Source organism: Periplaneta americana, chromosome 16, assembly GCF_040183065.1.
Source record: "Periplaneta americana isolate PAMFEO1 chromosome 16, P.americana_PAMFEO1_priV1, whole genome shotgun sequence".
NCBI lineage: Eukaryota > Metazoa > Arthropoda > Insecta > Blattodea > Blattidae > Periplaneta > Periplaneta americana.
The window spans coordinates 21,438,349-21,459,547 of NC_091132.1; the positions used below are offsets into that span (position 1 = coordinate 21,438,349).

A 21,199-nucleotide genomic window follows, 5' to 3' on the forward strand; every position below is an offset into this window, starting at 1 on the left:
AACAGAAGTAAATATTTGGTAAACTTGAAATTTTCCTCCAGATTTGATAAGCATTATTTTTTAGTGATAGGAAAGAAGTTAGGACCTACTGGAAGAGAAATTAAATGATTGCTTTACTAGATTTCAAGATAAAATTATTGGAGATTTTAATATTTTCAAATATACTTATCATTCAACTTTGTTCCTATAACAAGCAAAGAAAAATATGATTTGAGAAACGAAGATAATGGCTGTGGTCTGTATTGAAGGTACAACGGCCGAATTTGAATAAAGTAATTAAACTAATCGAGCACAGGACGGCCGACCTTGGAGATCGAAAACTAACTCAAAAACGTTTAATCTGTTCAGTAGCAGACGAAATTATTGTCGCTAATATTTGTTTCGTACAGTCACGGAAAAACTGAAACACTTACCAACAACGAACGTTACAACATTTTTAGCAATATTTGTATCCGTCGTCACAAATTCCTTCCTTATTTCATTTTACATATGATATTAAAAATAACACAGAACTGTGGTTGAAAACTTTGATAACTGTAAATGCTATTTGATCAATACATACGCAGGAAGAGATCAACTCAATACATTTCGCGAAGATTTAAAACAATAATCTCTGTTTAAAGTTTAATATAAACGTTTCAATAAGACTTTAAAATCAAAGATAAATATGCGAGTAAAATACTGGAAGGTTACATTTTCTGTCGTTGAAGATCTACCGTATTTATTTGTTAAGTGTTTCAGGTATGGCGTATTTCAGTTCTTTTGAAGATAAATAACTTTGGTAGTGTACAACAGTAAGTTCACGCTTTTAGCAAAAGTGGTCGATCATTAAATTACCAGGAGTGGCTATCGCCTAACAAGGTTTCTACCACATGAAAGGAACTCGGTATTCTCTGGCAATTCAACTGGATCGCGCGGATTGCATTAACTGACGGAAAAGGTCATGATTAATAATTTATCGAAAACAGGGTTCTATTCAATGCAATTACGTGTTCTTGACATATCAGTATGATTGATCTGTTTAGAAAATTAACACAATCTAAAATTCACGGAATTTTGTAGCTTACTTCTAAAAACAGATTTTAAACATGTAATATTTTTCTTAAGCTAGACATGTTTTTGTTTTTTAAACATTTAATATTTTTAAGCTAGACATATTTTTCTTATGTTAACGTATAAAACTCATACAACTGCATGTGATACACAGATAGAAAAAGGAATAACTATGCCGTTCATGACGTGACTATTTTGTTTCAGGTTACTTAGCAACGTACATAAAATTCAATAAAGGAGCAAACTTCATGTGAGACAATGACACAATATTATGACTATATTAGTAATTATAGTTTAAAATAATAATAATAACAATAATAATAATAATAATAATAATAATAATAATAATAATACAACGAAAAATAAGAATAACTTTTACAAGATTGTCTGAAAGAATAACCCTTAAATATTAATTCTACAAATAATTACGTTTCAGTAGTAAAAACGACAGCTACATTTAAAGAAATGTATACGTTCATTCGAAACTATTAAATAAATCTACAACGATAGGCTCTCATTTGAAATTACTAGTAATTATCTTTTACTATATAGTAATATGACTACGATCTTGGCCATTTAAAAATCTGGCAATATATTAGTTATAACGTATTAGAAAAATTGGTTAATAAAATATTTTGAATTGGTTCATGATAAAATTAAATTGAAGCCAGGCTAAGTAAATTACAATATAAACCATAATTTTTTTTCCTAATTTATTGCATAACATACACAAAACCAACAAAATTAATTCTGAATAAAAAAACAGATATTTAGTAATTATAGTTTATAATAATAATAATAATAATAATAATAATAATAATAATAATAATAATAATAATAATACAACGAAAAATAAGAATAACATTTACAAGATTGTCTGAAAGAATAACCCTTAATGAGAATATTAATTTTACAAATAATTACGTTTCAGTATTAAAAAAAACAGCTACATTTAAAGAAATGTATACGTTCATTCCAAACTATTAAATAAATGTACAACGAAAGACTATCATTTGAAATTACTAACAATTATATTTTACTATATAGTAATATGATTACTTGGCCATTTAAAAATCTGGCAATATATTAGTTATAACGTACTAGAAAAATTGGTTAATAAAATATTTTGAATTGGTTCATGATAAAATTAAATTGAAGCCAGGCTAAGTAAATTACAATATAAACTATATTTTTTTTTTCTAATTTATTGTATAACATACACAAAACCAACCAAATTAATTCTGAATTTAGAAAAAACAGATATTTAACAGATAGTCAAAAAGCGAAAGTGGCATTTTGTGCGAATCTAACAACAAAAATGAATGTACAACTTGTCATAGCTGATATAAGATACAACACAGAAACTTAAACATCTTTAAATATACAAGCGTAATAATTTGGTGTGCTTGCATGCAACTGGAGAAACTTAGAATTAAGATACAGGATATTTTACTTTTAGAATACGCAACTCTTTAACCTAGAGGGGGGGGGGAGATAATTATCTTAAAATCCGACAATAAAGTCTTTAATATTATTTTGCTCTTGTTACATAATTTTAAAAAAATTATGACGGTTCCTATATTTTTTATTCGACAATACATTGCAATAAAAAACATATTTACGATGCATCATCATTCTAAGTTCCACCAGCTCTCAGCAGAGAGACAAGGAGCCCTCAGGGTAACGTAAAGGGAGATTCGTTCAATTATCTTCGGTAGAATTAACGTGAGACAAAAGCAAGAGTATAAGTTTCCTGTGTAAACAGACACGCAGAAGCAAACATCTCACCTGGCCTTGCGAATCATTACGTAGCGGAACGCTCGGTTGACAAAATCTTTTTCCCGCTCTTCGGCGATGCACAAGCAACACGATCCCCTGCAGCCAACACACACTCTGAGCGCCTCTTTCGGTTCCTCTCCCCTTTTATTAGAATGGCACAAATTCACACCAAATCCTACCGATAGTGGCGTTAGAGTAGTTCCAACATGGCACATTTTATGTAGCAAATTTGGTATTTTCTTATTTCTATTAATTTATCAATTTTTTTTAATATTTTTGGATAAGGTATACATAAGATTACATACTTAAGTAAATTAGGAAAATGTACGTGTTTCTGTAAGAAGCTATAGAAATTCACTACAAGAACAATGGACGTTGTAAGCATACGATTCAAAATGGTGGCCTTCGAAAGTCCGTAATGAATTAGAAGTAACTAAGGGGAATTCTGAACATATACCAATATGTATTTATTTATTTACTTATTTATTTATTTAACTAGCTAGTTAGCGAGAACAAATTAAGTTTATAAAACAAAAATATTTCTAGCCACTACCGTAAGAGCCAGGCTCGTGTACGGTGTGGTCTTAGCCAATAATATATCCTAAAATTTACAAGGACAATTCACTAAATACACTAAGTAACTTAATTCAAACCAATAAATAACACACAAGCAAAAAAAAAAAAGAAGAAAGAGAAAAAGAGAGAAAAATACACATTTAATATAAATTGACAATCACACAGAAGCCAGTGATATTCAATAAAAACATGAATATAGTCGACAGAAATAAAAATACACACATTTGTTAATATTATATATCATGAATAATTTTATAAATTTATTTTTTAAAAGCTTCAATTTTAAAATATTTCAAATTTGGAAAATGGTTTGTAATTTTATTATAAAGTCTTGGGCCGAAACTAGCACCATGTTTAAGAGCTGCACTTGTATGACATTTAGGCTCAATTAATGGGAAAGTTCACTTTTGTCTTCGAGTACCATATTCATGTCGATTAGATTTATGTTTTATTTTATTCCTGTGGTAGTAAGTTAGTAAACTATATTTATAAATTTCTTCAATAGTTAATACATTAAAATCTGTATAAATTAAATTTGTTGGGTAATCCATATTTTTGGTTAGACAAATTTTTATTAATCTTCTGTGTAATAAAATTAATGGATTAAGTACAGATGATGCTAATCCACCCCAATTTATTATACCACATTGCATTAATAATTGTACCAAAGCTAAAAATATTATTCTCAGTGCCTCCTTAGTGATAAAATTTCGAAGTATTATGAATTTATAAATTGTCTTTCTTATACTTGTACACATGAAATCAATTTGTTTATCCCAAAGTAAATGCTGGTCTAAAATAATTCCTAAATATTTAACTTGCGTGGAAGGTGTTATATGTGGTCTATTACAATAATTATTTGTTAATTCATTACATGAAATATTATGTATTTACTAAGTGATACTTATTCATAGGTGGAGGTAAACCTTTCGTTGTTAAAGATATATTCTGAAAAATGACCTCAAACATTGTATTATTAAGACCCCGAGTGACATATCAGTTTTAAAAATAGCAATATAAGTTACATGACAGAAAATGTAACAGTAGAACCGGTTGTCTACAAGGGGGCCTTCTCATATAGAAAAGTAGATAAATGTAGCCTACTACATAATACTAAAAATATTACTTATACAAAATGTGTGTAAAGTGTAATACCAGGACAAGATAATAATCCCTTGATAGTATTTGACAGAATAAAAGTATTACTACATAATATATTTGGGCCCATCCCCGAAATGGAAACCTCCGACTAGTAAACACAATATCTAAATATATTTACACTTATCTCTAAATTATAGGATGTCATAGTCTAATACTGATTCAATGTATAGCAAATCGTCGTTTATTTTATTAAACTTCCTATGTGATTGCACAGAAAATAATTTTTCAGAACGAAGAAAAAATGAATTAGATATTAATAGGCATACACTGATCCTCGATGATGTCATTTATGTTCATCATATTTATAAAAGTTTCTACCGAATTACGTCATATTCTTATGTAGGCCCATTGAATTTTAATTAATTTTTTCTTCCTCCTTAAAAATTATGTTATTGTCACATAAGAGGTTTCATAAAATCAAGGACGAAATGAAAGTATTTCAGATATAGGATATATACCATATATTAGAACTTTTCTCCATAAAGGAACCTTCATATACAAATGTATTTAAATACATTACATACAGTATATCGCTTAATTTGAGGATATGTTGCAATATGTATCCTAATTGAGTCTCATCCTCTAAGAGGGCAACTTCATAAATATAAACTACACTTATTGCTTCATTCCAGAATGTGTTACATAAAGTATCTCATATTTGGTTTCGTTCTCGAAAAGGGGAGCTTAAAATATAAAAATATCACATATACAGAGTGTTTCCGAGGTGGTGTTACAAACTTTCAGGGATGATGTCGAAGGGCACATGTATCAATTTAAGATAAGGAATCATGGTCCGGAAATGACTGAGTCGAAAATTATAAGCAAAAATAGTTGTGTGGAAATGGAATTGTGCCCTCCTTCCCTTAACTTTTGGAACAGTCGTCGAAAAATGGTATGGGCCAGATGTCTCCTACGTGGTTATTAGACCCGATACAATCTGTGACCTCGTCTACTGTTCCCATTGGCTCATCCTTATTCGAAAATCAGGTCTGCTCATTCCGCTCTCGTGTACTCCTCCATTTCACTAGGACTGATCGACTGTACAAGTACTGTATAACTGTTTTATAAATTCTATTTTCAGAATTTTTTAAAGCAGACTAGATGATAAAAGCTTCCCAACCGTATAATAGCAGGCATTTCATATATTTATTCTACGAAAATTTTCTGTCGAGTGTCATTTATATTTATTGGCATAAATTGGATATGTCTCATAACTAGACATCGGATTTTTAGGCACTAAAAATTGCAGTTTTAGGCGCCTAAAATAAGCTCAAAATTTGTAGAATTAGGCTCTATTTTAATGAAAATAGGCATTTTAGGCACATCAAGGTATCATACTTATTTCTTTCACTGAAATTTTTAGTTATACACTAAAATACGCACAAAAACGGATGTTGAAACATTAAAAAAGAATACTATATTATATTTATAAACAGAGCTGCACAAATTTAATATATTGAAACTAATGAAATAATGATTATTGATATCAAGATTACTCATTTTAAGTTATTGAAATTCAGTTCCATGCTCAGACTTTATTATAATTATCTGCACAGTACACCACCATAATTTTTTCTAAATTCTCCACAGTTAACCTTTGCCTTTTGTCACTGAGAATCATTTTGAAAGCAGGCGCAAAAATACAAAGTTCCACTTATTGTTGCATTTCCTGGTAGTGTTAACACTAGGAGGACCATTCTTTTAAATATTTTGTAACGGTTTACCCTACTAATTCGCAGTTTTACGACTTTTCATAAATATTTCAAAAACACTCTTTCTCCAAAAATTGTGATTTTATTATGACACTCTGAAGGGCAGTACAGCTAATCGGTTTGAAACCGAAAACAGGCATTTTTATAGTATAGTATATCTCTGAATCGGTAGCAGCACATGTTGTGATTGTTGCCTGCTTCAAAACTAAGGTTGGTTCTTTGTCGGCATTTATGCCTCCAAACATGTTAAATTCGGTGAAATCTATTGCGAGTGTCGTGAGATTCAAAACATTTTGTTTCCTTTATCAATGGTTTCATGGCCGGTGTGAAGCAAACTTTCCACTTTTTAAATGCCTTAAATTTCGCAGTGAATGCATGTATAAATTATAAAAAGTAAGAGTAAAATGCGAAACTTTACAGTGAGTTAGGCATTTTTAGGCGAATATTAACAAATTAGGCTCTAATAACCGTTTTAGGGCATTTTAGGGCACTATAAAACTCTTTAAATACCTTTCAATTTCCATGAAACACAAATATTAATAATTATTTTTACTTTTCTCCTAAAGAAACAAAATAGGCATTTGCCCTAGAATCCGATGTCTGCTCATAACCAAGCTTCGCATGTGTGTCACAAGAGCTATATTGGATGGAGTAGTTTCTCCTGGTACATTAATGACGTCAGTCAAAGGCACAAGCAGGTTACAAGACTCCTATGAGTTCTGACTTGTGTAGAAGTGCACATTGTTACGATGTTTGTATGTCAATGAGCTCATTGTGATTCCGTTCAGTCATAGAGAAGGTACACTAGAAGACCAATGCCGCCACCATATCTACACCCAATTGTTTATTTTGGAATTTGGAAATGATTATTTTTGTGTAAGGAATGGCAACTATTCTTAGAATGTATATATTTTTTTGCCATTGTAATAATAGTTATTTCAATAAATAGGTGTTAATTTTTGTTTGTATATGAATCCTCTAGATTGAAAACCCCCTAAAGACCATTTTGTTCAAAATTGAGTTATGCCTCCATACTGCTTGCTAAGAATGAGTTCTTTCTTACTTTCATACAAATGGCTTTTAAGGAACCCGAAGGTTCATTGCCGCCCTCACATAAGCCAGCCATCGGTCCCTATTCTGTGCAAGATTAATTCACTCTCTATCATCATATCCCACCTCCAAGTCCATTTTAACATTAACTTCCCATCTACGTCTCGGCCTCCCCAAAGGTCTTTTTCCCTCCGGCCTCCCAACTAACACTCTATATGCATTTCTGGATTCGCCCATACGTGCTACATGCCCTGCCGATCTCAAACGTATGTATTTAATGTTCCTAATTATGTCAGGTGAAGAATACAATGCGTAAAGTTCTGCGTTGTGTAACTTTCTCCATTCTCCTGTAACTTCATCTCTCTTAGCCCCAAATATTTTCCTAAGAACAAGTTCTAATGATTTATATAGTCTGAATTCAAAAAGTCACTAAATTTAAAGCAAAAGGTTTGTTAAAAGTTACTGATAGGTTGAAAATTCCCTCCATTTGCTAACCGTTACTGTCAAAATTCTTCAATTTGTCATAGTGGATATAGGGGATTTTAAATTTATAGGATTCATAGGCCCATAGCATAAAACTTCAGTTGTATATTTATTATAAGATTATTAATCTTGAAATTCAATGGCGTGGCAAACATATTTGTTCAAAACATTTCGATTGTGCAAACCATCAAAATTAAGTTGCAGTGTTGTCATGATATGCTCCATTATCTTTTACACTCACCGCAGGCCTACTGTACCGCCACTTGAGGCTCATACACAATGAAAATTAAACATAACGTGAACGTTAACTTAAAATTGTAAACGTTACGGCAAAATCAAGAACATTCACGATGGCAACATAAACATAACCGCTAAGATACTTGGTAACCATAGAAACATAACGACGCCATTTCCTCATATTCTGTCGTATACTTCAGCGCTCCACGATTGTGTACTGTTTGCAAATCACGTAATCATAAGCATGGAAGTTTGGAGTTCGCACACTTTCATGTTAGCGTCTAACGGCAATGTTTATGTCTATGTTTATGTGAATCATTGTGAATTATTTCATTTGATAACCTGGCCGCAAACGTCTGTGTTTATGTAACGGTTATGTTTAATTTTCATTGTGAATGGGCCTTTATAAAGTGAGCGTCAAACATTTTAACTCCCTCCGTACATGGCTGTATTCCTCGATAAATTCAGCGTGACAAAAATGCGAAGCCTGCTCATAACTAAAAGCGTTTCAATAGAATATACAACAAAGAAAATTAGCGTGTTTGTTCACAATAAATAATTCTTGAGGGTAACGCGGTTCAATTTGTACGAAAACACGAATAACAATTTAATTTGTGTCTGTATACTTTTTCTGTGGAACACAATAGCGAAAGACCAAACTTTGCGAGAATTTTTCTTAAAAAACAGTCCATTACCACAGTGCACTGTGCCAATAGCGAGGAGTGGCTGCACCTAGCACTGCAGTCAGTTTCATAAATATATAATTAGAGTGCATTATACAGGGAGCCGTGATTACTGTCATCAGCCCGCTATAGTGGCGCTAGGGTAGAGGGCGCTGCAAATGGAACAATGTACAATAACTACATGTCCCCAATTAGACACATTATCATCCTGACAACAGAGTTTTGGGAGCGCGGTTCACAAAGCTACGTAATCCTTCAGTATACGTCTATGCAATTTATGGGCTATACAGTTCCATTTTTAGATTATGGTAACATAAAACATGTCACAAATATGACAAACCTTTTCACCATACGCAGTAAGACTTTTTTGACTTAACTGAGTGTTGCACCCTGATACAACAACAAAACAACAGCAAATAGACAGTAGAGAAAAGATTCTTATGATCAATTGTGGGATATTCAAGAGGTAATCGAATGAGATATGCAGATGTAAGTTAAAAATATATAGCAAAATATCAACAAAAATGGATAGACTATGTAGGATCAATGTACAGTGACAGATTGCCGAAACGAATCTTCAACTACAGAGAGGGAAAGAGAAACAAGGGCTGCCTACAGAAAATATGGAGAGACCAGTTTTAAATCCTTAAAAACTCACTAAAAAGCCTAATCAACGATGATAATTATGACTAGGATTTATACGTATCTACAGTCTGAAATATGTGTAATAAAACAAGAAATATGCAAAAGCAAGCAAAATTCAAATTTTTGTAGACTTCACTATCTTTCTTAAAAAAAAAAAACAAAATGTGAATGACATCAGGCAGGTATAGTCTAACGGTCTTACTAATAAACCATGTATAATGTTTACATGAGACTTACGCAGAACTGGGACAGAAAACGTTACTAATAAAGCATGCATAAGCGATGGATGTATTATCAGTACGTAACTATACATGGGAATTGCTTTGCTGTAGTTATACATACGACACAACATGTTTAAGTGCTGTATACAGAGAAAAAAATGGCCGCCTCTGTAACAGCTGTTCGTATCGATTGTCATTTTATGATTATGATTACCTTGTAACCACAGAACAACAAATCAAAGAGCACAGAATAATTAGATAATACTGCTGTAGCTGTACTCTTTTATCAAAATACAGCGTGGTAATCGATTTTACCCAACTGTACTATCGATACCAAAGGTTTAATTCAAACAAAAAAGAAAAAAAATAATAATCCAACAGACAAAATTCAAATAGGCAATAACTTTATAGAAGTATATTTTCATTTTGAAGAGGCGGTATGGACCGATAAGCAATTGAAATAAAGTTTGCTTACATAATAAGCAAACAGACGGACTCATTCAACCTATATTCACTTTATAGAAGTAGTCGACAAATTTAAATATCTAGGTGTAGTACTCAGAGACAGGAATGGAGAAACGGAGGGAATCAAAAGCATAATTCAAACAGCTAATAAAGCATATTATGCGGAATTACCCCTGATCAGAGACAGAGGTGTCAGTTAGAGGACCCGAATAACACTCTACAGAGTACTGATTCGCAGTATTATCACATATGGAAGTGAAACATGGACTGTAAGGAGAACATCAGGTAAACCATGACGTATCTTCGTCAAAAAAGTATCTCGCATCATGCTGGTATTCTCGCAGTTGATACAGCGTCGATAAATAATCAACTATAAAAGATGACACTGGTTTCATTGAATCTCTATAATCGTGTAGAACATTTAATTGTTTGTGTGATAGAATACATTTGGATGTTTTAAGTTATTATGTGTGCCAAGATAAATGAAAGATCATTATGCAAGTTGAATTGCTAAGACTTATTTGTATCCTTCATAATACGTAGAGGTTTGAATCGGCCTACTACCGCTGATAGAAACATATGCTGCGGGTTGCACCAGCGCTCCACAACTAAGGAGCAAGATAAACGCTTGAAGTATAAGAGAAATGGTAAAGCACATTTTTCCCGAGCAGGTGTCCACTTAAAAGTTCCATGTTAAAAATATACATGAATTTCGTCTGGGTGTTACAATTTCTGTTGGAATGGTCAATGCATTTAAAGAACAAGACTTTATGTGTTGAGAAGTAATCCACATATAATAAATTTGGTTTAAAACTACTCATGCGTCTAGACTGCAGAAGTTTACGACCGTCAGTTTCTTTTTTGGAAATCCAGTCTAAGATGAGGACACAGTGAAGCGTTGAATTGCGAGGTTGGAACTCTAAGTAGTTTTATTACACATTACAGAGAGTGTAGCTTTGTCTACATCACACTAAGACACGGCAAAGATTTTACTGCAAATGTAATATATTCCGTAAAGTGGCATAAATTTTATGCACTTATGCTAATTTTATGAGTAATACGCATTTTATTATCAATCTCAGTTTGTTACACTCCCATGAAAGCACCAAACTAAAACTTTCAAGATTGAATAATAAAACTTATGAACAATAATTCCCCTAAACTTATTCTGAATATCAAGATGCTCCGCTAGCAGAACATAAATCCGTAATCAAATTAAGAAAAGAAAGAATAACTTTCTTATAACTTGGAACGATGTAGTGATACTTATAAACTGTATAGTTACAATTATATAACTACTTAAAAACAAAATGAGTAGGGCCTACCATTAAGTCACAGTTTACCGTTTTTCTAGGTATCAAATACAGTGATATGACACCAATTTTTGGCATGTAGGCCTTCTACGTAACAAATATTGTCAGTTATTCGTTCTATTGGACATAGCTACTTCATCAAGAAATTTCATGACTTTCTTCCCAGGTAAATAATACAGCAGTAATTTATGATAAGATATGATATATAGACCTATAAGTTATATACATTTTTTTATTTAAATATATTCGATCTTTTTTACCTTTCACATTTCTGTATTCGGGTCAGCATTCCTTTACTTGCACTATTTACATCTTAAAACACAGACAAATCGTGACCTTAATACTTGCTCTTAACTATGTCTTTCATGTCCCTTCACTTTCACTTTCACTTACCCCTCCTCCTAATTTATCACACTTTATTAAACTACTTCACTTCTCTTATTCTCATCTATACTAATAGCTGCACACTCTTCATCTTTCACCGTCTCTGCAGCTCATCTCCGAAACTCTCTACCACATTATGTCAGAGACTGTCGGACATTTTTTTTGCCTTCGCTGTTATTTATACTCGCTTTTACATCTTTGATCATATCGCGTGTTAATCTTTTGGGTGAAATCCGAAGGCCTGTGTATCATTGTTGAGACCGGTTCCATCGTTATGAACTAGATGGCGACTGTATATGTATTACTGATTTGTTATGAATATGATTTAGGTGATGAATGAGGCCTGTAATATTCAAGGATGTTGTGGCCCGAATTTCCTGGCATTTGCCTTACGGTTGAGGGAAAACCCTGAAAACCCTCAACCAGGAAATTCAACCTGACCGGGAATCGAACCCGGTCCTCTGCGAAAGACATCAGCATGCTGACCCCTACATCATACAAGTGGTCTGTCGGATATTATCTAGTTTCAAAAATAAACTAAAATTCCACTTTTCAATTCACATTCCCTTAAATTAAAATCCCTTTTCTCTGTGACAGTTTTGTAAATATATATATATATATATATATATATATATATATATATATATAGCCTACCCCTTTCTTTTTCTTACTTTTTTTCTCTTGATGACTGAATGAATTTATTATCATCGCCTTTTTATTGTTATTTTATTTAAATTTTGTACTTTTATTTTTTTAATTTTATTAAATTCCATTTGTTCTATTCTTCCTTACGTTTTCCCTGTTAAATATTTGTGGTACCTAACTGAGTTGCTTTTATTATATTCCAATCTTTAGATGTATATTTTACTTTCTTTTTTCTATTATGGTATTATTTTCATATTGTTTGGTGTCGATTTTGTTATGCTATTACTTTTTGTAAAATGTTAGTATTCTGTTCTTTAAGTTTTTGTCACATTTCACTGCTTGTGTACTTTTTGACCTGGTAAAGTGTAAGGGAAGGTCCTAATGCCCTTAACTCTGCCAGTATAAATATACTTACTTACTGGCTTTTAAGTAATCCGGAAGTTCATTGCCGCCCTCACATAAGCCCGCCATTGGTCCCTATCCTGAGCAAGATTAATCCAGTCTCTACCATCATATCCCACCTCCCTCAAATCCAATTTAATATTATCTTCCCACCTACGTCTCGGCCTCCCCAAAGGTCTTTTTCCCTCCGGCCTCCCAACTAACACTCTATATGTATTTCTGGATTCGCCAATGCGTGCTACATGCCCTGCCCATCTCAAACGTCTGGATTTAATGTTCCTAATTATGTCAGGTGAAGAATACAAAGCGTGCAGCTCTGCGAGTATAAATATATATAAATTAACAAATAAATTAGCTATTTATACTAATTTTCATACAACTTCACTTCAATCTTTCTCATAACTAACTAAATAATTTCCCCCTGTACCTAATATACATACTTTTAAACTTATTAACTATAGAAGACCTAACCTTGTTGACTATTTCAGGATAAACATAACCTATTGTTAAATTCACCGTCGAAACAGTTTTAACACAATCACATCAGCGATCATATTCTATAATATTGTTTTCACTTGATTTATAACTTGGTCTTAAAGAAAACAATTCCATAATCTTGACAAAATGCATCCATTCAAATCAATTTTTACATTATATAACTAACCCTGTTATTACTTCACCCACTAATACCACTTCTCCACAGATAAACCAGTAACGTATTATAACACTATTATTTTCATGGAACTACAGTTTATCTAGCTGTTACGATTGTCAGTCATAGAGTTATACATATCTTGAATTCAAATACCTATTTATAAAGACAATCTCTTAATAATTGTTTTATAAAATTCGGCCTACTACATAATTGACGATCAATATAGTTGTAACGTGGACAAGCTATAATTATAAGAGAAAGATATTCTAATAACCTATAGAAATATGTGTACTCAAAATTCAATTAAATATTTACTTTACTTACGACAGAACTGAAATCATGGAGACAGCGACGAACTGTACTCACCTGAAACACACAGAAAAACGTGAACATTAATATGGGATTAAATATAGTCGTGGTTCAAAAATGTTAACAATTTCCTATGTACGACTCTTTGTTTATGTGGCTAACGTCGAAGGTCACAAAAATAAACCAAATATACAATCTGAATGCCCTATGTTACACGAGATATATAAGTACACATACGCAAGTGCCTCTACATGTTACGCAAGAGTGTGAACTAGACTTTTTCTAGACGCTCTATCAACTACTCTGTTATTTAGTGTCGATGGGATTGGTGAAATGGTATTTGGCGAGTTGAGGCCGAAGACTCGCCATAGATTATCTGACATTCGCCTTACAATTGAGGATAACCACGAAAAAAAACCAACAAGGAAATCAGCCCAAGAGGGAAACGAACCCCGTCTAGTAGAGATGAACAAAACTAACTGCCGCTCTCGCTCGCTGTGTTCGTTGCATCTGTCTTTAGAGTCTCGCTCATCATTCTCGAAATAGCATTTGGTCGGCGTGGAAAGATTTCGTAACTTTGAATAACATACATCATTGAAATAAATAACATTATAAATGTTTAAAGGAGACAAAAAAGACAACAGAACAGTATCTTAGTTATCAAAATGTTCTGATTCTATTATACAAATGATTATATAATTACAAAAAAAAATTCTCAAGTAAATTTGCATTTCTAGGGAACATAAAACATAACGTTAATATCTTGGTATTTTTCTCATAATACATATCACAATACCAATACTCACAAAATTGCAACTTCATTCAGAAAACTAAAATACAAGATAGCATACAAAACAAATAATACAACACAGAAATACCTAAATAATCATATTAAACATTCAAATAAATATAATTCAACTGAAGTTTACAAATTCAAATGCAATAGTTGCCCACATTTTTACATAGGACAGACAGGAAGATCCTTTCACACGAGATATAATGAACATATTGAAGCTATAACCAAACCTACATCACATCAAATTATGCAAATCACATTATCAACAATAATCGTGACTACAATAATATAGAAACAGATATGGAAATTTTACACATCACACCAAAAAGTTCACAATTACACATTGTAGAACAGTACGAAATATATAAGAATACAATAGCATACCCACAATATATACTTAACACACAATTGCAGTTCAATACGCACACATTATTCGACGTCATAATACATCATAACACACAAACAACCAGCCCCCACCATAGGAACAACACACCCCCACCCCTACCATCGACAAATGCACATCATAGAGTCAAGATCGCCAGTGGTTCAAGAGATACTGAAGATGACGTGACACAGCGTTATAACGGGCCGTCTGTCGAAGGTATATGCCTTTTTTCTTTAACAATTTTACACTTTTTTAACGTAAGACTAAGTAAATTTTATGGTTAATATCTGTTTACTTGAGATTGCACACTTGATCTCAAACATATGAAAGGTAAATGCCTAGCCTTTTAATAAGGGCCTAGTAATTAAAGAAAGATTGGGGAACGGTCTAATATACACTAAAAGATAGAGATGATGTTTCAAATAGATTACATGATCGTTTATGCATATGTAATTGCCATAGTAGATAAAAGTTCAGTCAGGTATAAACTGTGGCGATTCAAGGCTGCTTAACGTTCGGGACTTCGGGAGTGATCAATCTCGACGTCTCGAAACATTCACAAGCAGTCTTTATGTCAACGCTGCGACGTATAGAACATTGTCGTGCGGGTTTTCGGCTTTCCGGGCGCTGTTAGTCTTGCTTTCTCGATCGTTGTTCATTTCTACCGTCTAACCTAAGACTGTAGGTAAGATAGCAACAGTAGAGATGACAGGGTTTGAATGCGTGCTGTTTCTGGAACGAAACTGAAGCAACAGCACGTAACACGACAGGATGATATCGCTCCCTTAGGCCGATCTGTCTTCCACGCGACGTTAAAACAGCCCGTCTTAGTCGACGGCATACACTACGATGGACTTGATAAAGTTATTACTATTCCAAATTGCACATGTTTTACAGCCTTGGCCACACTTCAGTTTCATGCACACCAAACCCTGCGATACTGAATGTAGGTCTGGCATTCAGAACGATTCTTTCCCTCTCCCATAGCCGCCGTGTAACCGAGGAATTCCAAATTTTTAAAGGCACTAAAAGCAGAGGAGAACTGAATATCTCCGGACTACCTACATTTTATGCTCTCGCAAGAATGAGATGTCGGTGACCTCTAGATGATTCAGCAACCAAAATCATAAGCATACGTGGCTTGGGACTGAAAGCTTCCCTCAAACGGCAGCAGAGATTCACTTCACTAAGGCAAGGCGTTTGAATTCATAGACCATGACGCCGTAATATAAAGTCGATCGTAAATCATATTTCTGACAGTCTCAGCAACATAAACCGCTGTCTAATAGAACAGAGAAACGGTTAAATGCTGACGACTGATTTAACGACTCTCTACTGTGGCTCAAGTGGTCACGTTTGTAACTACAAATCCAGTGAATATTAAATTCCCGGCAGATAATCACTAGACAAGGTTTATATCTACACTTATCAGTATTCTCTTAGCTGATACTTTCTCGCATGCAAACCACGTGAACAGAAAACCGATAATTGTGAATTCCTAATGAAGGTTCGTAATCCTCGAATGTTGTTCCGATCGCAGGAAGCACTGTACGTGTAATTCGGAATCGGCTGTGATGGTATTAACCATCCAACTCAACAGTCAAACTTGATATCAGCATAAGCACGTAGGCCTATTATGTTACCTCATGATTGGCCGTCTACCACAGTAAATCTCTCAGACTAAAATACAGTACGATGTCATAACTTTATATTCTAACACTTATTTTTATTTTCAAATAAAAGCTATGTTAAATAAATACGCTTTTCTCAAACTTTAAATTTTAATTTATTTTCCATTACCTTCACATACACTCGAGAGGAAATTAAACGCAGAATAAATATGGGAAACGCCTGTTATTATTCGGTTGAGAAGCTTTTGTCATCTAGTCTGCTGTATAAGTATCTGAAAATTAGAATTTATAAGACAGTTATATTACCGGTTGTTCTGTATGGCTGTGAAACTTGGACTCTCACTTTGAGAGAGGAACAGAGATTAACGGTGTTTGAGAACAAGGTTCTTAGGAAAATATTTGGAGCTAAAAGGGATGAAGTTACAGGAGAATGGAGAAAGTTACACAACGCAGAACTGCACGCATTGTATTCTTCACCTGACATAATTAGGAACATTAAATCCAGACGTTTGAGATGGGCAGGACATGTAGCACGTATGGGCGAATCCAGAAATGCATATAGAGTGTTAGTTGGGAGACCGGAGGGAAAAAGACCTTTGGGGAGGCCGAGACGTAGATGAGAGGATAATATTAAAATGGATTTGAGGGAGGTGGGGTATTATGATGGTAGAGCCTGGATTAATCTTGCACAGGATAGGGACCAATGGCGGGCTTATGTGAGGGAGGCAATGAACCTGCGGGTTCCTTAAACGCCATTTGTAAGTAAGTAATCAACAGATTTTTAGACGAATTTTGCTTAGTTTCTTTTGAAGTAATTGCAGTGGTTTCATATGGATTCAGCAACACTGCCTCAACCGACAACACCATAACGAAATAATTACAGATTGCACCAAGAAAAAATAAATTTATCACAAATCCGTTCCGAAACGCTAAAAAAGAATGCTATAACGTGAATCCCGCTATAGACTATAGACTTCCCATCACAAAGGGTCGGTCCATTTTCTCTTTGGGGAACAGTACGTAGGTCGAGAGGATGTATACACCGTTTTGCAGAGCCGGACGTGCAGCAGGTAGTGTATATTTACGTCATTTCCCGGCACTGTTGAAGGAAAGATGTACAAGTAACACTCAATTTGCTGCGATGTTGTATTTTTTATACAAACAAAACCGATTTGCCAAGATATTCAATAAAAAAAGGCCTGTCATCATCTGAATATATTAATGCGGTGAAGATATCATGCAACCTTTCTGCAGTACGGTTAGTCCCAGGTAGAGCATTCAACACAACCCGTTGTCGCCACTCAGGCTGTGACGAGACTGAAACACTAGGACATGTGTTGGGTTTCTGCCGAAGGACTGAGTTACTGCGGAACAACTGCTATCACAGGATAAGGACAATGATTGCTGACATCCTAAGACAACAAGGATTAGAAGTCCATGAAGAAGTGCAATGTATCTCGGAAGATGATTCAACAAGACGAGCAGATATTGTTGTCATTGATAGAAAAAAATACAGGAACAACACTAGACTCGACTATCAGGTTTGAAAGATGCACAACAGCCAAAACTTACTGATGATGAAAAGAGAATCATCTATGAACCTTGCATTCCTTATTTTAGCAAGCAGTAGGCTATAACATCATGGCTAATGGTTGGTCAGTACACGGATTTCTTTTTGGAGTTCGTGGCACCATCTCCAAATACACTTATAACCTTTTAAAATCAAAGGGATTAACATTTTACCATGTTGAGAAAATCCTTAGAGAAATTCTAAAAGACTCAATTCAAATTTTGCAACTTCACCTCCATTTCAAGTAATATGATTCACTTTAATTTTTTTCGAAATTTATTGTAGGTATTTTCATTGTAAACTTTTATGTATATATTTGTTTTCTGGATCCTTGTGGTTACCCTTATTGCAGGGCAGATGGTTTTATTTTATAAATCCGATGTGCGTAAAACGGCAAAAGGAAAATATTCTTACATAATTGATTAAATGGCGATCTTACTCGTGTTAATTATGTAAGCATGTGCGGCTTACAGATGTTTCGGTGCTATTCGACACCATCCTCAGAGCCTACTAGATCTCGGCGCTATCTCAACTTCGCTGCCTGTTGTGTCGGTGTGTCAAATAGTGTGTGTGTTCTGAAATTGATCTGTGTGTTGAGAATTTGACACAACTCTTCATCACACGAACACACCCATACAACAGGCAGCGAAGTTGAGATAGCGCCGAGATCTAGTAGGCTCTGAGGATGGTGTCGAATAGCACCGAAACATCTGTAAGCCGCACATGCTTACATAATTAACACGAGTAAGATCGCCATTTAATCAATTATTTATATTCAAGTGTTAAAAGTAGTGTACGAAAGATTCAACATGGAAAATATTCTGTTCTCTTTTATCATAAGGATTTATTCTATGATGTCATTAAATACCTCCCACTCTGTATATTTGATCAAATATGAACGGGTATGAGTAAACGCAGAGCTGAAGACACGCATAGAAATGCCGGTCCACGAGGTTCACCACTTCGATCTACAAGCTGTGTAAGCGGCAGACTAGATCTCGCTGCTGGAGCTATTCTCCCCTGTGGGGATACTTCATGAACACAAAGGAAGAGAGTGGTATCCATTAAATGGCCGAGACCAGCACAGCCGAGATGAGGACTAATTTTCAGAAAAGGAACAGGAGGAGAAAGATAAAGAAAGAAAGGTGAAGCGGCGCGAAGGCTCCTTCAGCACAATCCATCTGCAGGGGCCGTTTATTGTTTCTAGCACCTGGATGAAAGGCAGATTCTCGCTCGCCTGCGGTAATAGCATTGTCCCGGATCAACAACACAATTTATTCAGATGCTATGATATGACAAGATATTGATGGAGCAATGTTGCAATGATAGTGGCAGAAGATATCGAAGTACACGAGAAACACAATTCACAAGTAGCTTGAAACGACAGACAACTCGCAGAATTTCCAAGGGAACAAACCCCAATGCCGCGTACTATTCTCGTTTTATTATTTTTTTTATTGGATTACTTTACGACGCTGTATCAACATCTAGGTTATTTAGCGTCTGAATGAAATGAAGGTGATAATGCCGGTGAAATGAGTCCGGGTCCAGCACCGAAAGTTACCCAGCATTTGCTCGTATTGGGTTGAGGGAAAATCCCGGAAAAAACCTCAACCAGGTAACTTGCCCCGACCGGGATTCGAACCTGGGCCATCTGGTTTCGCGGACAGACGCGCTGACCATTACTCCACAGGTGTGGACTTCTCGTTTTATGCTACAATTTATTTTAATAAGGGGGGGTTTAAATTTCTATTTTCTACATTTTTTCAAGCAACGTCCTTGATTTTTTGTACACATACATGATGAATGTGGTGAAGTTTCTCTGCTGTGAGTCAATTAGTTTCTGAGTTATTAAGAAAAATATTTTGAAAAATTTGCACAATTCAAAATGAAATGTATCGCTCAATTTTTCAGTAAAATTGTCTGTTTTATTTTGGCAAGAACAGTGGCATATTAAGATAGAAATGTTCTATTGCTACTATAAATGTTTCATTTTTTATTTAAAAAAGTATTACTTTAAACATAAAATTCATGCCCCATTTCGTTAACCACAATGTACAGAACATGCAGTAAAAATTTCATGTTCTTAGCATGTAAATTGTAAGAGCCTTTACACTTCGAACCTGACGAAATGTGCTGGAAAAAACGTGAGAAAACAGCTTGTAAAATTTGCATGGAATTGAAGTTCAAGGATGCAGCCATTTACAGTATATATTGCGTAATTCTTATGCTTTCGAGTGCCGCAGAACATTGAAACTTGTCCCGCTTAGATATATCGAAAAAAAATATATGTATGTATATATATATATATATATATATATATATATATAATTTGAACTGCTAATGAAAATTACGGGAAAACGGCTGAATGGATTTTAATAAATGACTCCTCATTTTGAAGCTTTGAACCCAAAGTTTTTCAGAAAAATAGTAGTTTTCATTGAAATGTCAATTTTTCTACATCATTTCCCTATTTTCCAAAATCCATCTGTCGTCAGTTTTGAGAAATAATGGCTTTTAGAATAAAACAAAACACATCCTACAATAAACAATATTACACGAAGGCCATGACCTCCAGGATTGCTGACGTATTTAGAGTTCAGATGGCGTATAAAAATAATTTACAGGTCTAATTTTCTGGTCTGTAGTTTTCCGAGTATAGCTGTGTATTGGATATTAAGAACTATAAAACTTAATCATGTTTAATGAGATTATTACCATTAAAAATGAAATATTATTATAGTTAATACATTTATGTGAGTATACCTATTTGCCAATAATTACACACATTAATGCTATATTGATGATATGAAAGTGAAACCTTTTGAGGTTTTATGTAGGTCTAAGTAGACGCAGAGAAAGAATATTTTAAATTAGACCTTCATTTCTATAATTTACAGAATAACAGTCATATATAATGTTACTGAAACTATAAAACTTACGCAAGGTAACAATATTGTTATTAAAAATGAAATATTTTTATAGATATTAGTCAAGTGATGTGGGTCTTACTTAATGGCAGTGTGATGTAGATATTTATATGT

General features: G+C 34.0%; 2 protein-coding genes across 2 annotated transcripts in view; both read right to left on the minus strand.

Moving 5' to 3' along the window:
- The window catches only part of LOC138692277 (midasin-like), a 414,487-nt gene extending 411,563 nt beyond the window's left edge, over positions 1–2,924 (minus strand). Inside the window, exon 1 of the mRNA XM_069815450.1 lies at positions 2,842–2,924. The gene's annotated coding sequence lies outside the window, so the exon portion shown is untranslated. The remainder of the gene's footprint in view (positions 1–2,841) is intronic.
- Positions 1–21,199, minus strand: part of LOC138692278 (midasin-like) — a 507,844-nt gene that overhangs the window by 38,308 nt on the left and 448,337 nt on the right. The window lies entirely within an intron of this gene.